Here is a 22,874-nt window from a genome sequence, read left to right as displayed (position 1 = left end):
AAGATTGTGCCATCTCAAGGACAAGAGAGAGAAAAATCAAACACATGGCTACTGGTACATACCCTCACCCCGTGGGTGAACTACTCCATCCTCGTCATGGTGGCCGCCGGGATGATGAATATGGACTCCGGTGATGATTGCCCCCTCCGACAGGGTACCGTAAAGGGCTTCGAATGAGATTTCTTCTACCCAGAGGTTGCAAGGTGGAGTGAAATTTCCAGGTTAACTTTCGGCTTTTTTGGATTTATAAGAATTTTCAGCATTGAAATCACGTGAGCCGCATCAACGTTGGACTCACAAGGTAACATGTCGTGCCTGGGGGGTTTGCATACCCCGTTGGCTTGTGGCCATAGGTGCCTCCCGTGTGGTGGTTCGTCGCTCCGATATTTCTTATTTTCTCCAGAAAATATCATAAAAATTTCGGGCAATTCCGAGAACTTATATTTTTTGGACAAAAATAACACCGTGGTAATTTTGCTAAAAAAACGTCAACCCGTGTTAGTAAATATAGGCAAATATGGCATGAGTACTTCGTAAATTATCGGTACATTGGAGACATATCACTCACCACCTCACGTTTGATAGCCTCTTAGATACCGTGCATTGCCCATTCGCACCTCGATGATCGGTGCAAACTTTGCCGGTGCATCCAAACCCCGCAACATGATACACTCTGTTGCACATAAGACACAATATATCTTTTTCAAAACACCCACATACCTACCTATCATGGCATTGCCATAGCCATTTCGAGATATATTACTATGCAATTTCCACTTTCACATCATATGACAAGTACACTTATTGTAATATTGCTTTGCATGAGCATGTAGCTGACATAGTATTTGTGGCAAAGCCACAGTTCATCATTATTATACATGTTACGCTATATCATTGCACATCTTGGTACACTGCCCGAGGATTTCATATAGAGTCATATTGTTTAGTAGTTTTCCATATCGAGTTGGAACTAAATAAAAGTGTGATGTTATTCATTATTAGGGCACTGTTCAGTGAAGAAAGGATGATGGAGACAATGATTCCCTCACAGATCGGGATGAGACTCCATACAAAAATAAAAGAATAAAAGAAAAGAAAATAATGAAAAGGAAAAAAATAAAAAAGAAAGGAAACTGAAAAAAATAAAAAAATAAAAAATAATGAGAGAAAAGAGAGAAGGGACAGTGCTACTACTTCTTTTTTCCAAAATTGTGCTTCAAAGTGGCACCATATTTTGCATATAGAGAGTCTCATGTTTTTCACTTTCATATGCTAGTGGGATTTTTTCATTATAGAACTTCGCTTGTATATTCCGATGGCGGGCTTTTGAAATGCCTGAGGTCTTCATGTAACCAAGTTAGATGTACACCGAGTTAGCTTCTGTCGAGATTTCATACATTTATAGCTCTAGTGCATCCATTGCATGATAATACCTACCCCTCACATTGATATCGATTGATGGGCATCTCCATATCCCGTTGATTCGCCTAGTTGATGCGAGATTTTCTTCTCTACTTTTACCCCTTTGAAACCTACCACCATATTTTATTCCGCCTATATGCTATGTCCATGTTTCATGCTCATGTATTGAGTGAGTAATAAAAAGCTGGAGCGTGTTAAGAAGTACGATCCAATTGCCTCGCTTAACACCGTGGTACTTAACATTTGTATTTATGTGGTGAATACATAAATAGGGGGTAAACATTCTTTAAGGATCACATATTTTGAAAATTGATGATTATGTTACTTATGTGCACGCACAACAGGAATCAGCTTCTTTGCTGTGTGCCATCACAGACGGCAAAGAGGACTCCACCGATGACAAAGACCTTTGTCGTCTGCCACCTGTCGGCACCAATTCTGCGTCAGCCTATGACGGTATTGTAGCTTCTTTGCAGTCATCCTCACCGAAGCGGGCGGCAAAGATCTTTGTCGTCAGCTTTTCATAAGAGCAGTCGGCAAAGAGGTCGAGACGGCAGCCGACACGGGTTGCCTCCGTTAGGGGCTAACGGAGGTTTTGTCGTCTGCCTCGCCCTCTTCTTTGTCGTCTGCCTCCACCTCCTCCCCCCCCCTCCACTCTTTGTCGTCTGCCTCCACCTCCACTCTTTGTCGTCTGCCTCCACCTCCTCCCCGCCCCTCCACTCTTTGTCGTCTGCCTACCCCTCCTCCCCCTCCTCGGTGCCCTCTTCTTTGTCGTCTGCCCCCCCCAGGAAGCAGACGGCAAAGAGACTATATGGACACCCAGAGAGCACAGCTGGGTGCCATGTGGCACCTTTGCCGTCGGTCAGCTAATGGCAAAGGCCTTTGCCATCAGCTGGCAGACGACAAAGAGCCTATATTGTCACATTTTTGTTTATTTTTTCTATTTCACAACACATATATATATATATATATATAATTCATAGCACATATATGATAAATAGGTCACAACACATATATGATATACATATAAAGCTCATCAATGCCATTTGTTCATAAACGTATATCCCATATATCAAAAGAACCAACACATACAAAGTTTCATCCATATATACATACATATAGTTGCACATGTATTGTTCATCCATATATACATATACATATAGTTCCACATTGTTCATCAACTCAAATAAAAACGGGAACTAAAGCACTGCAATGCCAGCTTCCATGCATGTAGTACATCCAATCTGTAAAATGGGAATAAGAAAGTCAGAAGAAGAACAACAACAACATATATATGACAAATAAGCTAAATTGAAGAAAAAAGAGAAGAAGCAAGAAGAGAAGAAGGAGAAGAAAAACAAGAATAAGGAGGAGGAGGAGGAGGAGGAGGAGAAGGAGGAGGAGGAGGACAATAGTAGAAAAAGAACGAGAAGAAGAGGAGAAGAAGGAGGGAATAAGAAGAAGAATAAGGAGGGCTCCTTCTCCGCCTTCTCCTTCTTCTCTTCTTCTTCTCCTCCTCCTTCTTCTCCTTCTCCTTCTCATCTCTTTCTCTTCTTCTTTTTGTTCTTCCTTTTCATTTCTCCTCTTCTCCTCTTCTTGGAGCTAAATTATCTAACTATGTCTTTTTGGAGCTAAATGGGCTAATTATGTCATTATAGAGGAAAATAAGCTAAGTATATAATATTAATGAGCTAACCAAGGTTCTTATGCCATTTTGAGCTTATAATGTCTTTTTGGAGCTAAATGGGCTAATTATGTCATTGTTGGGGAAATTAAGGCAAGGAGAATATGAAAGAGGAGAAGAAAGAATAGGACGAGAAGAAGAAGAAATAAAGAAGAAGGAGGATAAGGAGGAGGAGGAGGAGAAGGACTAGAAGGTCCTTGGCCTTCTCCTCCTTCTCCTCCTCCTCCTCCTCCTTCTCCTTCTTCTCTTCTTCTTCTTCTTCTTTCTTTTCATTTTTCCTATTTCTTCTCCTCTTCTCCTCTTCTTGGAGCTCAATTAGCTAACTATGTCCTTTTGGAGCTGAACGGGCTAATTATCCCATTTTAGAGAAAAACAAGCTAAGTATATAATATTAATGTGCTAACCAAGGTTCTTATGCCATTTTGAGCTTATAATGTCTTTTTGGAGCTAAATTGCTAATTATGTTATTGTTGGGGAAATTAAGGCAAGGAGAATATGAAAGAGGAGAAGAAAGAGGAGGAGGAGAAGAAGAAGAAGAAATAAAGAAGAAGGAGGAGAAGGAGGAGGAGGAGTACAAGGACTAGAAGGTCCTTGGCCTTCTCCACCTTCTCCTCCTCCTCCTCCTCCTCCTTCTCCTTCTTCTCTTCTTCTTCTTCTTCTTCTTTCTTTCCATTTTTCCTATTTCTTCTCCTCTTCTCCTCTTCTTGGAGCTAAATTAGCTAACTATGTCTTTTTGGAGCTATATGGGCTAATTATCCCATTTTAGAGGAAAACAAGCTAAGTATATAATATTAATTAGCTAACCAAGGTTCTTATGCCATTTTGAGCTTATAATGTCTTTTTGGAGCTAAATGGGATAATTATGTCATTGTTGGGGAAATTAAGTCAAGGAGAATATGCAAGAGGAGAAGAAAGAGGAGGAGGAGAAGAACAAGAAGAAATAAAGAAGAATGACAAGGAGGAGGAGGAGGAGAAGGACTAGAAGGTCCTTGGCCTTCTCCTCCTCATCCTCCTCCTTGTTCTACTTCTTCTCTTCTTCTTCTTCTTCTTTCTTTTCATTTTTCCTATTTCTTCTCCTCTTCTCCTCTTCTTGGAGCTCAATTAGCTAACTATGTCTTTTTCGAGCTATATGGGCTAATTATCCCATTTTAGAGGAAAACAAGCTAAGTATATAATATTAATGAGCTAACCATGGTTCTTATGCCATTTTGAGCTTCTAATGTCTTTTTGGAGCTAAATGGGCTAATTATGTCATTGTTGGGGAAATTAAGGCAAGTAGAATATGAAAGAGGAGAAGAAAGAGGAGGAGGAGAATAAGAAGAAGAAATAAAAAAGAAGGAGGAGAAGGACTAGAAGGTCCTTGGCCTTCTCCTCCTTCTCGTCCTCCTCCTCCTCCTCCTCCTCCTCCTCCTCCTCCTTCTCCTTCTTCTCTTCTTCTTGTTCTTCTTCTTTCTTTTCACTTTTCCTATTTCTTCTCCACTTCTCGTCTTCTTGGAGCTCAATTAGCTAACTATGTCTTTTTGGAGCTATATGGGCTAATTATCCCATTTTAGAGGAAAACAAGCTAAGTATATAATATTAATTAGCTAACCAAGTTTCTTATGCCATTTTGAGGTTATAATATATTTTTGGAGCTAAACGGGCTAATTATGTCATTGTTGGGGAAATTCAGACAAGGAGAATATGAAAGAGGAGAAGAAAGAGGAGGAGGAGAAGAAGAAGAAGAAATCAAGAGGAAGGAGGAGGAGGAGGAGGAGGAGAAGGACTAGAAGGTCCTTGGCCTTCTCCTCCTTCTCCTCCTCCTCCTCCTCCTTCTCCTTCTTCTCTTCTTCTTCTTCTTCTTCTTTCTTTTCATTTTTCCTATTTCTTCTCCTCTTCTCCTCTTGTTGGAGCTCAATTAGGTAACTATGTCTTTTTGGAGCTATATGGGCTAATTATGCCATTTTAGAAGAAAATGAGCTAAGAATATAATATTCATAAGCTAACGAAGGTTCTTATGCCATTTTGAGGTTATTATGGCATTTTGGAGCTTAATGGGCTAATTATGTCATTGTTGGGGAAATTAAGGCAAGGAGAATATGAAAGAGGAGAAGAGAAACTTACCGTAGTGGTCATAAAGGAGGAGAAACACCACGGTTGCTTGCGGCGGCTTCGTTTGGGGACGGTTGCCCTGGAGAAGGGTTGTGAGATGCCGCTCGGGAGTTATTCTGGAGAAAAGATATTTTTAATGTCTCAGTTAGCATGATGAAACTCAATTATTAATACTAGTTTATAATGAAACTCACCGTGCCAATCAAAGAGAAGACGGGCATCGGCGGAGGGACTTGACCGCTCTTCTCGCACATACCCTGAAGACATTACACACATGATTTGGCTAATGTGAAAAAAAAATTACCACAAAAAGCTCTTACAAGGCCCGTTGACCCGCCTCATTCCGAGCCCTCTCCTCCTCAAGCAATCGTGTCGTGGTCTGGTTAGTCTCATCAAGAGCATCCTGAAGAGCAGCCTGGCTTGCCAATCTCCCTTTGTCAAGAGCAGCCTAGTTTGCCGCTCTCTCTTTCTGAAGAGCAGCCTGAAACACCATTCCTCGTTACCACAGTAATGATCTATGGTGACACACATAATGAAATGGATGAAAGTTTTGTGAGTCCGTACAACTAACCTCGACGGCAAGATCGACTGGCCGTGGACGACGCGTTATCTTAGGACAGCTGCTCGACTAGCGCGCCTTGATCTCCGGGAGAGTGAGTGGACAACGTATTATCCCATCTCCAATGGCTATCGAGCCATGGGGCCTCCCGCCACCAGATAACATCACCAGCTCTGGATGCAAAGGTTCCTGGCTCGGGTTAAAGTCATCCCCTTTCGTAGCCTTTCCCGTGTCCCTGTATGTCACGAGCTTGTGGTGGGATGATATGTTGGTGAAGGTATTTGGATCATCCAGGTCAGACTCAGAGAATGCCTTCGCCTTCTTGTATGAGGCAGTATGGGTCATGCCATAAAGGTCGTACAAGTGTGGCATCTCCGTCTTATTGTGATGCGCCTAAAAGAGAGGAACAAAATATTAGCATGAAGAATGAATTGCATGAATCACGAAGCAAATCACATACCTAGTTTCATCCGAACTGAAGTAAGTTGGCGCTACCTTGATGGTGTGGCACACCAACCATTTGGCCACGCCGATCCTTCGCATTGTCGTGGACGGCTCGCCAGTTGCCTATGCACCACTCATCAACCAACGCCTCCCAACAATCCATCTTATCCGCACACCATCTCGGGGGCACCTGTAAATTATTAGAAAGAATTTTGAGCGCTACGCCTATGAATGAAATCAAGAAAACTATGTAGGACTTAAGAATAGGTAATGACCTTCATGTATTGCTCCTTCTTTAGAAACTTTCCGCGGCAATCCTTCTTCTGCTTCTTAATACCGCGCGCGGCGTAGTAGTCTCGAATAGCCTGCAGCAGAGCCTCGTGGTGTAAGTTGTGTAGTAACCGTCTACACCCGGCCTCGAGAACCTTGGCCGCCTCCTCCTCATATCCATCCTCACACCTATAGAAGGTCTGCAATCAAACGTGAAAACACCGATTAGTACAATAATTAGTTATATTGTTAATTTTAGATTGTGTAAAAGGATAATTTACCCAAAAGCTCTTGATCACCATCTCGGCCCTCGTGTGGCACAAGACACCATCTATAATCTCCTCCGACGGGGCCTCCGCAGCCTGGTAATGCTCCCAGGAAAATCCTAGTGTAGGAACCTGACCCTCACGAGGCAACGCGACAAACCCTGGGAAATTTGTCCGGCAAAGCACACCAAGGACGGAGTTCGGCTTGCGGACTCCACGAGGGTGTGCCCATCCCATGCAGTATGATAAGGTCAACGCATTAGATATTTGAACAAACTTGAAGGCAAAATCTAAAAAAAGAGTAAATGTACTTACCTATCTCCTTCAGGTTTAATCGCCGGCCTCTGCTCGCGGGTAGCCGACACGACCGGTAGACGTGTACTACCACGCTTGTACACGGTGGCCCCGTCCACCTGCACATCTCCCTCACTATTCGTAAACTCATCCCCGCCATCCCCGCCCCGTGAGCCATCCGGACCCTCGGTCCAATCCGGCAACTCGGTCTGATCCGACCAGGCATCCCATCCGGACCCCTCCATGTCGAGTGAAGCCTCCGGAACCGTAGTCTCGTGGGCCGAATGCACCTCGACCCGAGGCTGATCCTGGACCGGAGTCTCATGGGACGAATGCCCGTCAACACCAGGCTCCTGGACCGGAGTCCCCGTAGCCTCCTCCGCAAACGGGTCGACCATAGTAGTCCTATGCTCGGGTGAATGAGCTGGTGGTGGTGGCGAGGACGGCTCAACAGTCCTCCTAGATCTTCCGCGGCCACCACCTCTCCATGTACCCTTCCCCTTCTTCCCCACCCGACCAGCACCTCTCCGAGTGGGCAATGCCGCCGACAAAGAAGAAGCCATGGGTGGTGTCAACAGACTGTCTGCCAACGCTCTACGGAGAGATAGGGGTGGAAGGAAAGTACCACCCCTCGTGCGGGGCGCCAAGGAAGAACCCGTCGAGCGGTCTGGACCAGCGCCCACCATCTTTCAACACCTGGTGACCTGCCATGATAAAGATTCAAAGAAATTAGTACAACATAAAAAAATTGAATAACTGACATGAATAATAATATGTACATGAATAATAAAGATTAAAATAAATATAATTTAAGTTGTGAATCTTACAAACTAATAATCATCATCAATAAATGCATCATCATCATCACTATCACGCATGTCTTCATGAATGACGTGCTCGTTGGGTTCAACGGCGTGAAGTTGTGAAAGGCCTTTCTGTAATCGGTGAAGCATTGACAGGTCATCCGCATCAGTAACCTCTACGAGTTCCAGGTCTTCTGGTTCCGACTCAGGGGTGGAGTCGGATTCATTGTCGCTGTCTACTTCCATGTTCTTGGGTGAAGCACGGCGGTTCTTGAAACGTTTCTTGGAAAGACGTGTTTCTTGGAAGAATTCTCCATCATATGTGTCTGGTTTAATGTGTGGTTCATAATCCTGTTCATTTGGGAGAGGTGGTCTGACATGTGGCAGCACTTCATAAACAACATACCAACCTTCCAGATTCTTATCCGTTTGGCATGCCCACGGTAGATAGAAAACTTGGGTCGCCTGTTGAGCCGTAATATAGACATCGGGAACATCTAAATGGGTGTTTGGATTGATTTCGACTAGTCCTATATGTTCATGAGTCCTTCTAGTCTCCTTCGGCTGGAACCAATAACATTTGAAGACTACGACATTCAGTGGGTTTTCACCATAGAATTGAAGTTCATAAATTGCTTCAACTCTTCCATAATACTCGATAACACCTTCGCCGATAGCAGAGACACCATAATTTTTATATTTCTGGTCGGGCATAGATAGCTCTTTGCCAAAGGTATGAAAGAGATACCCATTAATGTTGTATTTCTCAAATGAACGGACCTTATAGTCAAAACCATTAGCGACTTATCTCAATTCGGCGTCCATAGACTCTGAATTAGCCTACAAGTTTAATACGAAACGATTGTTGCATTAGCCGCAAGTTAGACCAAGAAATGAAATGGTCCATTATTGATAATTACCGTTTGTTTGAACCAAGCGATGAAACTGGGATAACCGCCTCCTGTCTTTGACAGAAGCTCATACTCTTCGACGGAATCATTTTTGATCACCGCTCCATCCAAGAATTTGGCGACGTAACGGCTGTTTGAAATATCCGGGAATAAGAGCAGTTCAAAGGAATTAGAAATTATGGGAAAATGTGCCGAGAACTCACTCGATGTATGCCACACTTCTGTTAGGTTGCTGAAGATATACAACGAAATGTTCCGCCATTCTTCGACATCCAACGTTATTGGTTTCGAAGCACCGGCTGGTGCGAGCTTGCCTTTGAATAGGCTGAGGTTGGACCCACCTTTTTTAGGGTCTGCATCATTGTGCCGAGGCTTCGGATTATGCAAATGATGATTTTTGGCTTCGTAGTGTGTTGTCACAAAGTTTGCCACCTCCTTAGTAATGAATGCCTCATCCATCGATGCTTCAATTCTACGCTTATTTTTACATTTAGCTCGAAGGGTCTTCTACATCCTCTCAGTTGCATAGCACCAACGATTTTGCATGGGCCCACCCAATCTTGCCTCGGTCGGTAGATGTAAAATCAAATGCTGCATTGGATTAAAGAAGCCCGGTGGAAAGATCTTCTCTAACTTGCACAACAACTACGGTGCAAACTCCTCCATGTCTTCTACCACGCCAGGCGACAATTCTTTCGCACAAAGAACACAGAAGAAATAGCTCAGCTCCGCCAATACTAGCCGTTCATCCTTAGGAATAAAGCCACGTTACATCACCGGCATTTCCCGCTCTAGCCATATGTCCCAATCATGACTCTTGAGACCAAAGATTTTTAATTTTTCAAGACTCGCTCCCCTCTTTTGATTCGCTGCATACCCATCGGGGAACATCATGTGCATTTTGACCCACAAGATAATTTCCCTCATAGCTGGCCTTCCAAGATTGAACCAGGCCTTTGGCTTCGACCACTTCTGCTTTCCTTTGCCTTCTCGCATTTTTGTAACGGTCTATGACATAGTGTCTCTTGATCGACTCTAGCCTTAGTATTATCCTTTGTCTTCCCATCTATGTCGAACAATGTACCAAAAATAGCCTCTCTGATATTCTTTTCGATGTGCATCATGTCGATATTGTGTGGAAGAAGGAGGTCTTTGAAGTAAGGCAGATCCCAGAAGCTTGGCTTGTGAGTCCAGGCGTGTTTTGAATTATACCCCTTGAAATATCCTAGACGCTCTGGATCAGGCTTGAGGGCGTTTAACTGATCCAGGATCTGTTGGCCTGTCAACGCAGGTGGTGCCATGTTTTTGACAACTTTACCTTTGGTAAAGTTCTTCTTGTCTTTTCTAAACTGATGGTCAGGATCCAGGAACTGTCTATGCAAGTCAAAGCAAGAATACTTCCAACCCTCCTGCAACCAATGAAACTAAAGAGCTGCCTTGCATTGGGGGCACGGGAACCTTCCATGCACACACCATCCAGAGAATAGTGCATACGCCGGCAAGTCATGCATAGAGTACATGTACCACACATGCATTTTGAAGTTTTATTTTCTAGCGGCATCGTATGTCTTGACCCCATTATCCCAAGCTTCTTCCAATTCATCCTTAAGCGGCTGCAGGTACACATTCATATTCTTCCCCGGATAATTGGGCCCTGGAATTATCAACGTCAGAAATATGTTCTTTCTTTGCATAATCTGTCCGGGGGGAGATTGAGTGGAATGACAAATTGTAGCGACCCGACTCGAAACGAGTCAAGCATCTAGGTATATGTGCCATCCCTGGATCAGTATGCTAGCACACACAGTACATCAGTGTATATATCAAAGTGCAATCACATGTAAATAGCGTAAAACTGATATATACCTTAAATATCTCAGCGGAAGCAGTCAAGGGAGTGGAGTCCCAATAAACACCAACGGCAAGTTGAGTGTAGACCGTAACCCTGAATGGTACGCTTACTCGTCGAAGAAAAATATCTGCAACATAAGACGTTGCAGCCGTGTAGGTCAGCATATTGAATATGCCGGCAAGTCACAAAAGAGAGGGGTAAAAATATCATCTATACTATATGCATATATGGTAGGTGGGGCTGTAAGTTTTAGCGGAAAGCAAAGTTTTCTCCTACCACAAGAGAGCGCTAAAAAGCAAAATATTACTACGTGTTGGTTGTTAGTGAGTTGGTTCCCCCAACCAGTTCTCATACCCAGTTAAATCAATATTACCCACATCAAATATATATAATGGTGTTGAGAATTTTAGATAACTTCAGTTCCTTTGGATCAAGTTGTCCATGACCGTGGACACGGCTAATCGATTAGGTTTGAGTACTCTGCAGAGTTTTGCACACGTTCCCCACAAGATTTGATTGCCTCCGAATATGTCGTCGCACTTCAGGGTGTTTGAAGACCGGATGATGAAAACAGTGTCTTTCAATGGGTCCCTCTGATCCCCTGTCGGTGCCCATCCAATCCTACTGTTCTTCTACATCTGCTAGCACCGCCTGTCCAGAGTCGCCGAGTTGTCCAACCAAGCCAGAGCCCATAATGACTTGTGGCTGTGCAGGTAAGCCTTCGGTCTTGAAAATATCCGTTCGTCTCTTTGAGCCTGGGTGAAGCTTTCCGCAAGATGTCATGGCACTTCCCCATGCATCCCGGGTCGTCCACTGGTTTCTCCAAGGAGCCCATCTAAACCGTCCTTCACCCAGAGTTGCATTGCATCACGAGGTCTTGAAATTCTTGACTTAACCGGTCATGGTTATTAAATTAATCTCGCATCACTCGTGATAAACTCTCAACCATAACCCTGTCTACTCAAGCCTAGCAAAATAGAATTTGTCATCCCGGGCCAAGTAACAGGGTTGTTGGGTGCCTACCACATGATAATACAACAAGTAACCAATATTTCCAAGTACCTACTCAGCATGCAATAGGGTGTTGAAGGGTAGAACTGCAATGCATAAAACACAGGTAATACATGATCAAATGACTTGCCTTGCTGATAGTTGTCATTATCAAGCGCTTCTAAGTAGCACGCTTCGCACTCCGGGTAATCTATCGATACAAACAAAATACGTACAATCAGCACTACAATTACTAGCAATCAAAATAAAACCACTAACACATCAATATCAAAGCATAAAGTGAAGCAATTCACTTATCATAACCAAAACAGAATCTGTTTTTGATAAAACCCCAAGTAAACATATACCAAAAAAATTGAAACTAAGCAGTAGCAAAAAGAATCAAATTAAAAGATATTTTTAAACTCCCAGAATAAGCAAAACAAGCTTTAATTCAAATCTGATCTAATTCAAATTTTATAAATCCAAACATAGAAAAATTATATATTTTCGGAAACTACAAGAAAATTGTGATCTAATGCAAAAAGAATCAGCTTCATTGGACTTCTAGATTAAAAGATGTAAAGAAAACAACAGAAGAACTAATTCTGTTACAGATTTAAAATAAAAACGAAAACGGCGACGTGGCAAGATCTGATTGACTAATAGGTGTGCACGTTTTTGGCTATCTAGTAAGCGCCGCAAACTAACCAAACCACGTCGGCTAACAAAAAAAACCACCGGTTCTTTTAAAAGAACCGAAGGGGTATGTTGTTTTTAATGTACACGGTTGGATCTAGATCTAACGGTAGACTACACAATACCAAAGAAAAACAGAACAAACAAAAGAAAAAAAAGATGAAGGAGGAGTTACCTCCCGTGGCTGAACACAACAGGGGCTGCTCCGGCGATGGGGACTACGCCGGCGAGGTGGGAAGCAGCTCCGGCATGGGGAGGAGTCTCCGGCGGGGGTGGGGTGCGAGGTCCTGGGGGGTCCGGCTCCTGGTGGGGCAGGGGCGAAGGGATGGGGCGATGGAGCTCCTGACGAGGCTTCCTGGGAGGGGGCGAGGGGTGCAGGGGCTCCTGGCGATGGGGGCATGGGGCGATGGAGGAGGGTGGTGGCGGTGGTGCAGCGCGGTAGGGTGAGGGCTGCAGGGGCTGATGCGGTAGGAGGGGGCGACCAGAAGGGGCTGTTCGTGCTCCTGGGACAGAGCTCCGGCGAACTCCGCAGGGGAGGAAGGAGGAGGGGAGGGGCAGCGGTTCCGACGGGAATGGAACGAGGAGGCCATGGGGGTTCTTATAGGGGTGACGGGAGGCGAGAGGAGGCAACAAATCTCGTGAATCGGGGAAGGGGAGGATTCCTTGGTTCCTGCCATTGCTTGTGAAGGAAGGAACGAGAGGAGGAAGAAGAAGCGTCGGTTGGGTCAAATTTGGGAAAGTGCCTTAATGGGCCAGCTCTAGTTTCCAAATAATGGGGATTTCTTTCCTATTTTCGAAAACCGGAAAGTAAACAATTAAAAGGGAGAATAAATAAATTCGGAATATTTAGTTTCTATATACTAAAACTATCAGAAAAATAAAATCTAAATGATGGGCATTTTTCCACGTCCAAAATAAAAACTTTAAAAAAATGTTTTTCAGAAAATCCCTAAAAGCTTTATTTCTTTTTGCAAATAATTTTCAAATAAACCCTGGGGTTTTATGGTTCAAAATACTTTAAATAAATACCCCTGGTTTGGAGGGTCATGTTCCTCCACTCTTTCTTGCTTGGCAAGAAAATAATCCCGGCACTCCGTGAGTGAGGAAGAAAACAAACTTGCAAAAATAAAAATTGAAAGAAATTCAAATGCCACCTTCATTCAAAATCTTTATATTTTTAAGAAGTCATGTCATCTCCTCTCATTGATTTTAAATGGGTGAATTTAAATTCACCGGAAAAAGGGGAAAGTCATTTTATTCCTTCTCATTCAAAAGTTTTTGAAGAGTTTCAAACTTCACTCAAGTTTCAATCACTCAAACAAACAAACAATCAATCTAATAATTATATTAACATTCCAAAATTTGGGATGTTACACAAATACAGGCCAAGAACTATATTTGGTTGCCGTCATGCCGAAGGGATTAAAACCATCCGTGGCGATGCAGACTCGAGGATTCCTTGGATCTGCCGCTTTATCCTGATGCAATCCATCGAAATGTTTCCACGCTTCCCCATCCAATGTGTGTACCACCATCTTATTCCCATCCGCATCTAGTTCGGTTCTTTTGCCCAATTTGTGCCATGTCATCTGTCTGGTTGTCTCTTCGACCATGAAAAGACGTTGAAGTCTTGGTACGATTGGCATATACCGGAGAACACTAACTGCGATTTTGGTCTGCCTCTTCTCACCCATACCGTTGTCTACCACAAGATACCTGCAAGACTCGCAATTGGGACAATAGTCCAAGTGTGCATACTCCTTCCTAAATAAGAAACATCCTTTCTCACATGCATCTATCTTCTCATAGGGCATCTTAAGTACACGAAGTATTTTGTCCGACTGATAGAGGTTTGCAGGCATGACATGGCCTTTGGGTAGGAAGCGTCCAAATAGTGGCATCATCGCGTCGTAGCATTCTCTTCCCAAGTTGAATTGAGCCTTTAGAGCCATTACTTGTGCAATTGCATCCAGCTGACAGAGCTCAGTGTGCTCATGGAGAGGACGTTTTGAAGACTCCAACATTTCATAAAAGGCCTTTGCAGATTCCTCCATCTCATCTTCCAAATCCCGAGCATCATCAAAGTCTTGCACCATGTCTTCGATCCCGGTACCATGCTCGTCGGTGCGACGACGGACCACCTCAGCTCTTGTGCGTTGTATAGACTCACCATGAAATGTCCACACCGTATAATTAGGCTTAAAACCCCTCCTCTGCAGGTGTTTAATCATTGCAGCCTCTGTCGTCTTTTTATAGTTGTCTCATCCAGGACAGGGGCAATAGTTTCTTTCCTGGCCATTTGCGAATGCGGCTTTCCCAAATTCCTTTGTTTTTACAAACCATTCTTTCGTCATCTCTTTCTGACTAGGATGACCGGTATACATCCACGCACGATCACTCATCTTGCCTAGCTACTAAAGACAGAAGAAATATATTTATATATAATTTAGCATTTATATTCATCGGTTAATCAGGTTCGCCATTTTTATTATGTCCAGGCAACCTACACGCTAATAGTTAAAGATAGATCCTAATCCCACCCGAGTATGTGTAGATTGGGTTCGTCTTCCCATGCTCTGCTCCGGATCCAACGCAAAATTTCGGCAGCACCTCCCCGCTTTTCTCCTGATACACGTCTCCGCAATAAACAGAGAGGATGTGCATCCGGAGAACAACAGGGAGCCACTGACGAAATTCCGCATCGGATCCAGAGCACAGCATACGGGAAAACGAACCCAGTCTACACATACTCGGTCTGTCCATGGATAATGTTGGACAATTCGAAAGGATGGCGCTTATAAATAAGGAAACACACGCATATTTATAGATGTCGCCCTTTCGAACGGAAGACGCATACTGGTCACGCATACTGATAAATTAATTTAATTACCTAAATCTAGAAAGTTTCATCCGGAAACCGAGCCGCAGTAAATGAAGGGGCAAGGAGGAGATGAAATTTGTACTGACCCACGAATGCAGGGGCGGAGCTCGTACAACGCACGGGGAGGTCTTCGCATAGCACACCTGACAGCGGCGAGGCAACTATCACATGTAAATCCACCCGATCAAGACAAATATTCTAATTATGTCTAATTATGTCAATTTTTAGGAAAACAAGCTAAGAATATAATATTCATGAGCTAACCAACGTTTTTAGCTTATTATGTCATTTTGGAGGATAATTAGCTAAACAAGCTAAAAAAATAAGGAGGAGAGAAGAAGGAGAAGAAGGAGGGCTCCTTCTCCTCCTCCTCCTTCTCCTTCTTCTTCTCTTCTTCTTCTTCTTTTAATTTTTCCTCTTTCTTCTCCTCTTCTCCTCTTCTTCTTCTTCTTCTTCTTCCTCCTCTTATTTCTATTTCTATTTTTCTTTATCCTCTTCTTCTACTTATTCTTTTTTTTCTCTTCTTCTCCTTCTTATTTTTTTCTTCTTCTCTTCTTCCCTTCTTCTCTTCTTCTCTTCTTCCCTTCTTCTTCCTATTAAGCTAACTACCTAGTGGCAGATGGTCTTTATATGAAAAGCTAAGAATATAGGGCTCATCAACCGGTTCACTGACTACTACAACAACTACAATAATAACAACAACTACTACAACAACTACAATAACAACAACAACAACAAAAACTACAATAACAAGAACAACAACTACAACAACAATAAAAAATCAACTTTGTAGTTATAATATAATTCCAAAAAACTAAATACCAAATAGTTAATTTTCCCGTGCGGGGGGGGTGTGGGGCCTCACCAGGAGGGCGGCTGTGGCGTCATGGGTGGCAGGGCCGGGGGCGTTGGGGGTGGCGGGGCGGCGCCGGGGCGGTGGGGCAGCGGCGCCAGGGGGCTGTGGGGCACCGGGGCGGCGACGAGGGCGGTGGGGCGGCGGTGGCGGGGCTGTGAGGCACCAGGGCGGCGCCAGGGGCGGCGGCGCGACGGTGGTGGCGGCGGTGGGCGTCGGGGAGAGGAGTGGGAGAGAGAGAGAGAGGGGCGGGGTGTGGAGCCGTTACACAGTCGCCGACGTCAGTGAGTGAGAGAGAGATGGGCGGGGTGGGGGCAAAGAGACGTTACGGAGTTAGCTCTTTGTCGTCTGCCGGCGGACGGCAAAGAGTCTAGACTCTTTGTCGTCTCCCTCCGGACTCTTTGCCGTCCGCTAGCAGACGGCAAAGAAGGGACTCCAGTTTGACCTAACGTCCCCACGATCAGGTGGGCCCCACCTATATATTTGCCGTCTGCTGTGCGACTCTTTGTTGTCCGCTAGCAGACATTAAAGAAGGGACTCCCGTTTGACCTAACGTCCGCGCGGTCAGGTGGGGCCCACCTATATATTTGCCGTCTGCTGTGCGACTCTTTGCCGTCTGCGGCTGACGGCAAAGATGTGACTGATGGCAAAGACATTCTATGCCATCAGCGAGTTCTTTGCCGTCTGCTTTGTGGCAGCTGACGGCAAAGACACTCTTTGCCATCAGCCAGCAGACGGCAAATATATGGCAGACGGCAAAAAACTGAATTCCAGTAGTGATGGACATTACTATGTTGATGTTTATTAATTCATCATTTCTCAATGATCATACCTTCAAGAGACTATATTTTGGGTAGTCACATTTTTTTTATCATTTACCTACTCAAGGACGAGCAGGAATTAAACTTGGGGATGTTGATCCGCCTCCAACGTATCAACTATTTTTGATTGTTCCATGCTATTATATTATCATTCTAGGATGCTTTTTAGCCATTTACTTGCTGATTTATATGATTTTTGAGCACTAACCTATTAACCCACTGCCAAGCGCGAGTTGCTCTTTCCCACATGCTTTTGCCCTTTCATAATACTGTACCAAATGAAGTCCAAATACCCCAAAACTTTTTGACAAATTTTTCAAGACAAAATAAGGACCTAGAAGCTTCGGAAGGACACGGGAGTCCCCACCAGGTGGCGCCAAGCCAACGTGGCGCACCCAGGGGGTGGCCGCACCCTGATGGCTTGGGGGCACCTCCCTTGGCCTCTGGCCGTCCTCTCAGCCCTATAAATTCTCTAATATTCCAAAAACCCTAGGGAGCCTCCCAAAACATTTTTTCAGCCACCAGAACTCTCTGTTCCGTCATGTGCCCATCTGGAGCCCTGTTCCCGTGCCCCGCTGGAGGGGGGATCAATCACGAAGGGCCTCTACATCAACCTTGCTGCTCCCATGGTGATGTGTGAGTAGTTCACCACTGGCCTATGGGTATGTAGTCAGTACCTAGATGAATATCTCTCTCTTTATGTTTCTGTTGCCATGATCACCACGATTCCCGTGGCGATCTATCTTATGTAATCACTTTGTGCAATATGTTTGTTGGGTTGCGATGAATTGTTGAATGTTCAGATTATTCATGAAATATATTTGAGTCTTATCTGAATTCTTATATGCATTATTGTGATAGATTCGTAATTCTTGCCAATCTATAGAAGTAGTTGGGCCAACTAGATTGATGTATCTTGAGTGAGAGAGGTGCGTTGTAGTAGGTTCAATCTTGCGGTGCTCAATCGCAGTGATAGAAATGGACATGACAAGTATTGTATTGCTGCCACTAAGGGTAAAACGATGGGGATGATTCATTTTAATTGGATTTACTTTGTCAACATCATGTCATTGTTCTCCAAGCATCACTCTATTTTACTTAATACTCTAGATGCACGCTGGATAGCGATCGATGGGTGGAGTAATAGTAGTAGATGCAGGCAGGAGTCGGTCTACTTGCTTACGGACGTGATGCCTATATGTAATGATCATTGACATGAATAAATATTGTATAACTATGTGCTTTTCTATCAATTGCTCAATAGTAATTTTGTTACCCACTTCATTCTTTCTACACGAGAGAAGCCTCCAGCAAAAACTATAGCCCCTCGGTCTATTCACAAATATATTTACAAAAATACTAAATACCTTGCTGCCTTTTATTATTTGTATTTACTTTTTATATTTAATTTTTTTTCCACTCTCTATCTATCACAACTTATCGCTTGCAAGTACCGAGTTTAAGGGGATTGACAATCCTCTTGCCCGTGTTGGATGCAAGTGTTTGCTCTTTTGTGTGGTGGTGTCGAGGACCGGGAATTGCGTGGCTCTACTAGGGTTGAGTTTGGGAACACTGGTAGAAAAAGAGGCTTCCGTCCAGCCCCATAAGTCGCGACACTGTAGGAACCGCGACTAATGATTTCTTTAGTCGCGGTTCGGCAGACGAACCGCGACCAAAGGCCTGGGCCAGGGCGCTCGGTGGCCAGCTGGTGCACGTGAGGGGCTTTAGTCGCGGTTTGCCATGCCAACCGCGACTAAATCTCCTCCCCTATAGATACCAGTTCAGCACACTCACTTAGCCATTTGGTGCCACTTCTCTTCACAAGCTTCACAAGGGGGTGTAGGTTTGCTTTTGGTTCCTCTTATGCACACAAGGTGTTTGATGAAATGCCCCAAGAGCGTGAAACAAACATGATATGAAGTGTTGGAGCCACACTTGAGGTTCCTCATTTATTTTTTCCTCCTCGATCGCGGTTAGCAACTTGAACCTTTCATGCATGTGTGTCATTGATAAAATATATATGCATGTGTGTTGTTCATTGTTTAATTTCTATTGTTTATAGCTAGTTAGTTTAACAAATGCATGATGGTTAATTATATATTTTATATTATAATAATGCAGATGAATCGGCAATGGATGTATGGTAACCGACTCTCCCGCGAATTCACTACGGGTTTGAAAGATTTCCTCGTAGTGGCTAATGCGAACAAGCAGAAGGGTTTTGTTATTTGTCCATGTGTTGACTGTAAGAATCAGAAGGGTTACTCTTCCTCAAGAGAAGTTCACCTGCACCTGCTTCGGCACGGTTTCATGCCAAGCTATAATTGTTGGACCAAGCATGGAGAAAGAGGGGTTATAATGGAAGAAGATGAAGAAGGGGATGATTTCATGGATGAAAGCTATCTTGCTCATTTCGGTGATACTTTCATGGAGGATGCTGAAGGTGAAGGGGAAGGTGAAGGGGAAGGTGAAGGTGAAGAAGAGGCACGTGATGAGACCGTTGATGATCTTGGTCGGACCATTGCTGATGCACGGAGACGCTGCGAAACTGAAAAGGAGAGGGAGAATTTGGATCGCATGTTAGAGGATCACAGAAAGTCGTTGTACCCCGGATGCGATGATGGTCTGAAAAAGCTGGGCTGCACACTGGATTTGCTGAAATGGAAGGCACAGGCAGGTGTAGCTGACTCGGCATTTGAAAACTTGCTGAAAATGTTGAAGAATATGTTTCCAAAGAATAACGAGTTGCCCGCCAGTACGTACGAAGCAAAGAAGGTTGTATGCCCTCTAGGTTTAGAGGTTCTGAAGATACATGCATGCATCAACGACTGCATCCTCTACCGCAGTGAATACGAGAATTTGAATGAATGCCCGGTATGCACTGCATTGCGTTATAAGATCAGAGGCGATGACCCTGGTGACGATGTTGAGGGCGAGAAACCCAGGAAGAGGGTTCCCGCCAAGGTGATGTGGTATGCTCCTATAATACCACGGTTGAAACGTTTGTTCAGGAACAAAGAGCATGCCAAGTTGTTGCGATGGCACAAAGAGGACCGTAAGTCGGACGGGGAGTTGAGACACACCGCAGATGGAACGCAATGGAGAAAGATCGACAGAGAGTTCAAAGATTTTGCAGCTGACGCAAGGAACATAAGATTTGGTCTAAGTACAGATGGCATGAATCCTTTTGGCGAGCAGAGCTCCAGCCATAGCACCTGGCCCGTGACTCTATGCATCTACAACCTTCCTCCTTGGTTGTGCATGAAGCGGAAGTTCATTATGATGCCAGTGCTCATCCAAGGTCCGAAGCAACCCGGCAACGACATCGATGTGTACCTAAGGCCATTAGTTGATGAACTTTTACAGCTGTGGGGCAGACCTGGTGTCCGTGTGTGGGATGAGCACAAAGAAGAGGAATTTGACCTACGAGCGTTGCTTTTCGTAACCATCAACGATTGGCCTGCTCTTAGTAACCTTTCGGGACTGTCAAATAAGGGATACAATGCATGCACGCACTGCTTACATGAGACTGAAAGTGTACATTTGCCAAATTGTAAGAAGAACGTGTACCTTGGGCATCGTCGATTTCGTCTGAAAATTCATCCAGTAAGAAAGAAAGGCAAGCATTACAACGGCAAGGAAGATCACCGGCCGAAGCCTGCGGAACGCACTGGTGCTGAGTTATTTGATATGGTCAAGGATTTGAAAGTCATCTTTGGAAAGGGTCCTGGCGGACAATCAGTTCCGAAGGGAGCTGACGGGCACGCAGCCATGTGGAAGAAGAAATCTATATTCTGGGAGCTAGAATATTGGAAAGTCCTAGAAGTCCGCTCTGCAATCGACGTGATGCACGTTACGAAGAATATTTGCGTGAACCTCCTAAGCTTCTTGGGCGTGTATGGGAAGACAAATGATACAAAGGAAGCACGGCAGGACCAGCAACGTTTGAAAGACCCTGATGACCGGCATCCGGAATGGTTTCAAGGTCGTGCCAGCTACGCTCTGACCAAAGAAGAGAAGGTCATCTTTTTTGAATGCCTGAGCAGTATGAAGGTCCCGTCTGGATTCTCGTCCAATATAAAGGGAATAATAAACATGGCGGAGAAAAAGTTCCAAAACCTGAAGTCTCACGACTGCCACGTGATTATGACGCAATTGCTTCCGATTGCTTTGAGGGGGCTCCTGCCGCAAAATGTTCGAGTAGCCATTGTGAAGCTATGTGCATTCCTCAATGCAATCTCTCAGAAGGTAATCAATCCAGAAGTTCTACCACGGTTACAGAACGATGTGATCCAATGTCTTGTCAGTTTCGAGCTGGTGTTCCCGCCATCCTTCTTCAATATTATGACGCACCTCCTGGTTCACCTAGTCGAAGAGATTTTCGTTCTCGGTCCTGTATTTCTACACAATATGTTCCCCTTCGAGAGGTTCATGGGAGTATTAAAGAAATATGTTCGTAACCGTGCTAGGCCAGAAGGAAGCATCGCCAAGGGCTATGGAAATGAGGAGGTAATTGAGTTTTGTGTTGACTTTGTTCCTGACCTTAAGCCGATTGGTCTTCCTCGATCGCGGCACGAGGGGAGACTAAGTGGAAAAGGCACGATCGGAAGGAAATCAACGATATGTATGGACGGCCATTCTCTGACTGAAGCACACCACACTGTACTGACCAATTCCAGCTTGGTGGCTCCGTACTTTGAGAAACACAAGAATATTTTACGCTCGGACAACCCGGGGAAGCCTGAATCCTGGATTAGGAAGGCCCACATGGAGACTTTCGGCAGTTGGTTGAGAAAACATTTAATGAATGACAATGATGTTGTAGATCAGCTGTACATGTTGGCCAAGACACCATCTTCGACTATAACGACTTTCCAAGGGTACGAGATAAATGGGAATACATTTTACACGATCGCCCAAGATAAAAAGAGCACCAACCAAAACAGTGGTGTCCGCTTTGATGCAGCAACCGAGAATGGGCAAGAGGTCACATATTATGGTTACATAGAGGAGATATGGGAACTTGACTATGGACCCTCCTTTAAGGTCCCTTTGTTCCGGTGCAAATGGTTCAAGCTAACAGGAGGTGGGGTAAAGGTGGACCAGCAATACGGAATGACAATGGTGGATTTCAACAATCTTGGTTACCTTGACGAACCATTCGTCCTAGCGAAAGATGTCGCTCAGGTTTTCTATGTGAAGGACATGAGTAGCAAACCGAGGAAACGGAAAGATAAGAAAACGATCAGTACATCATGCGATGATCCAAAGCGCCACATTGTTCTTTCAGGGAAAAGAAACATCGTGGGAGTGGAGGACAAGACAGACATGTCAGAAGATTATAATATGTTTGCTGAAATTCCGCCCTTCAAAGTGAACAGCGACCCAAGCATTAAGTTAAATGATGAGGATGCTCCATGGATACGGCACAATCGTAAGCAAGCAGGGACACAAGGGAAGAAATGATGTGTAATAATTTATTGTACCAAACTTTGTTGAATGGATCATGTGAATTATATTACCCGTGATGTGTTTGGTGTCCATTTTCGAATGATTCGAGATACCACTGATGATACATGAAATTTGGAGTGATTTAGTCATACTCCTGCCTAGGCGTATAATATGCATACTCGTAGTCTTCATAGCTGCTGTCGTCGTTGTACTGGTAGTCGTCGCCTTCTAAGTTGCCGCCGTCGTCGTCGCTGCTGTCGTCGCTGTCGTCGGGCGGCGCTCGTGGCTCGAACTGAGGGTAGCGCAGGCGGGGGATATCGCCGGCCGTGATGTAGTCCATGACGCTCTGCAGAGTCCGGCCGTACCACCATAGCCGACGGCCGGCCTCGTGGAAGTTCCCAGGAGGCAGACCGTCCTCCTCATACCTGGCGAGCGCCCTTTCACACCGATTGATGAAGAAGGCGTCCCAAGTATGCTGGTTATCGGGATGCCAGCGGGGATTCATCCGCTGCTCCGGCGTGAGGTCGAGGTAGTAGTGGTTCGTGATGGCCGCCCGGCGCACAGTACCCTGAGGGACGGGAGG

The sequence above is a fragment of the Hordeum vulgare genome, chromosome 1H, assembly GCF_904849725.1.
Source record: "Hordeum vulgare subsp. vulgare chromosome 1H, MorexV3_pseudomolecules_assembly, whole genome shotgun sequence".
Classification (NCBI taxonomy): Eukaryota; Viridiplantae; Streptophyta; class Magnoliopsida; order Poales; family Poaceae; genus Hordeum; species Hordeum vulgare.
This window is presented reverse-complemented; position numbering follows the sequence as displayed.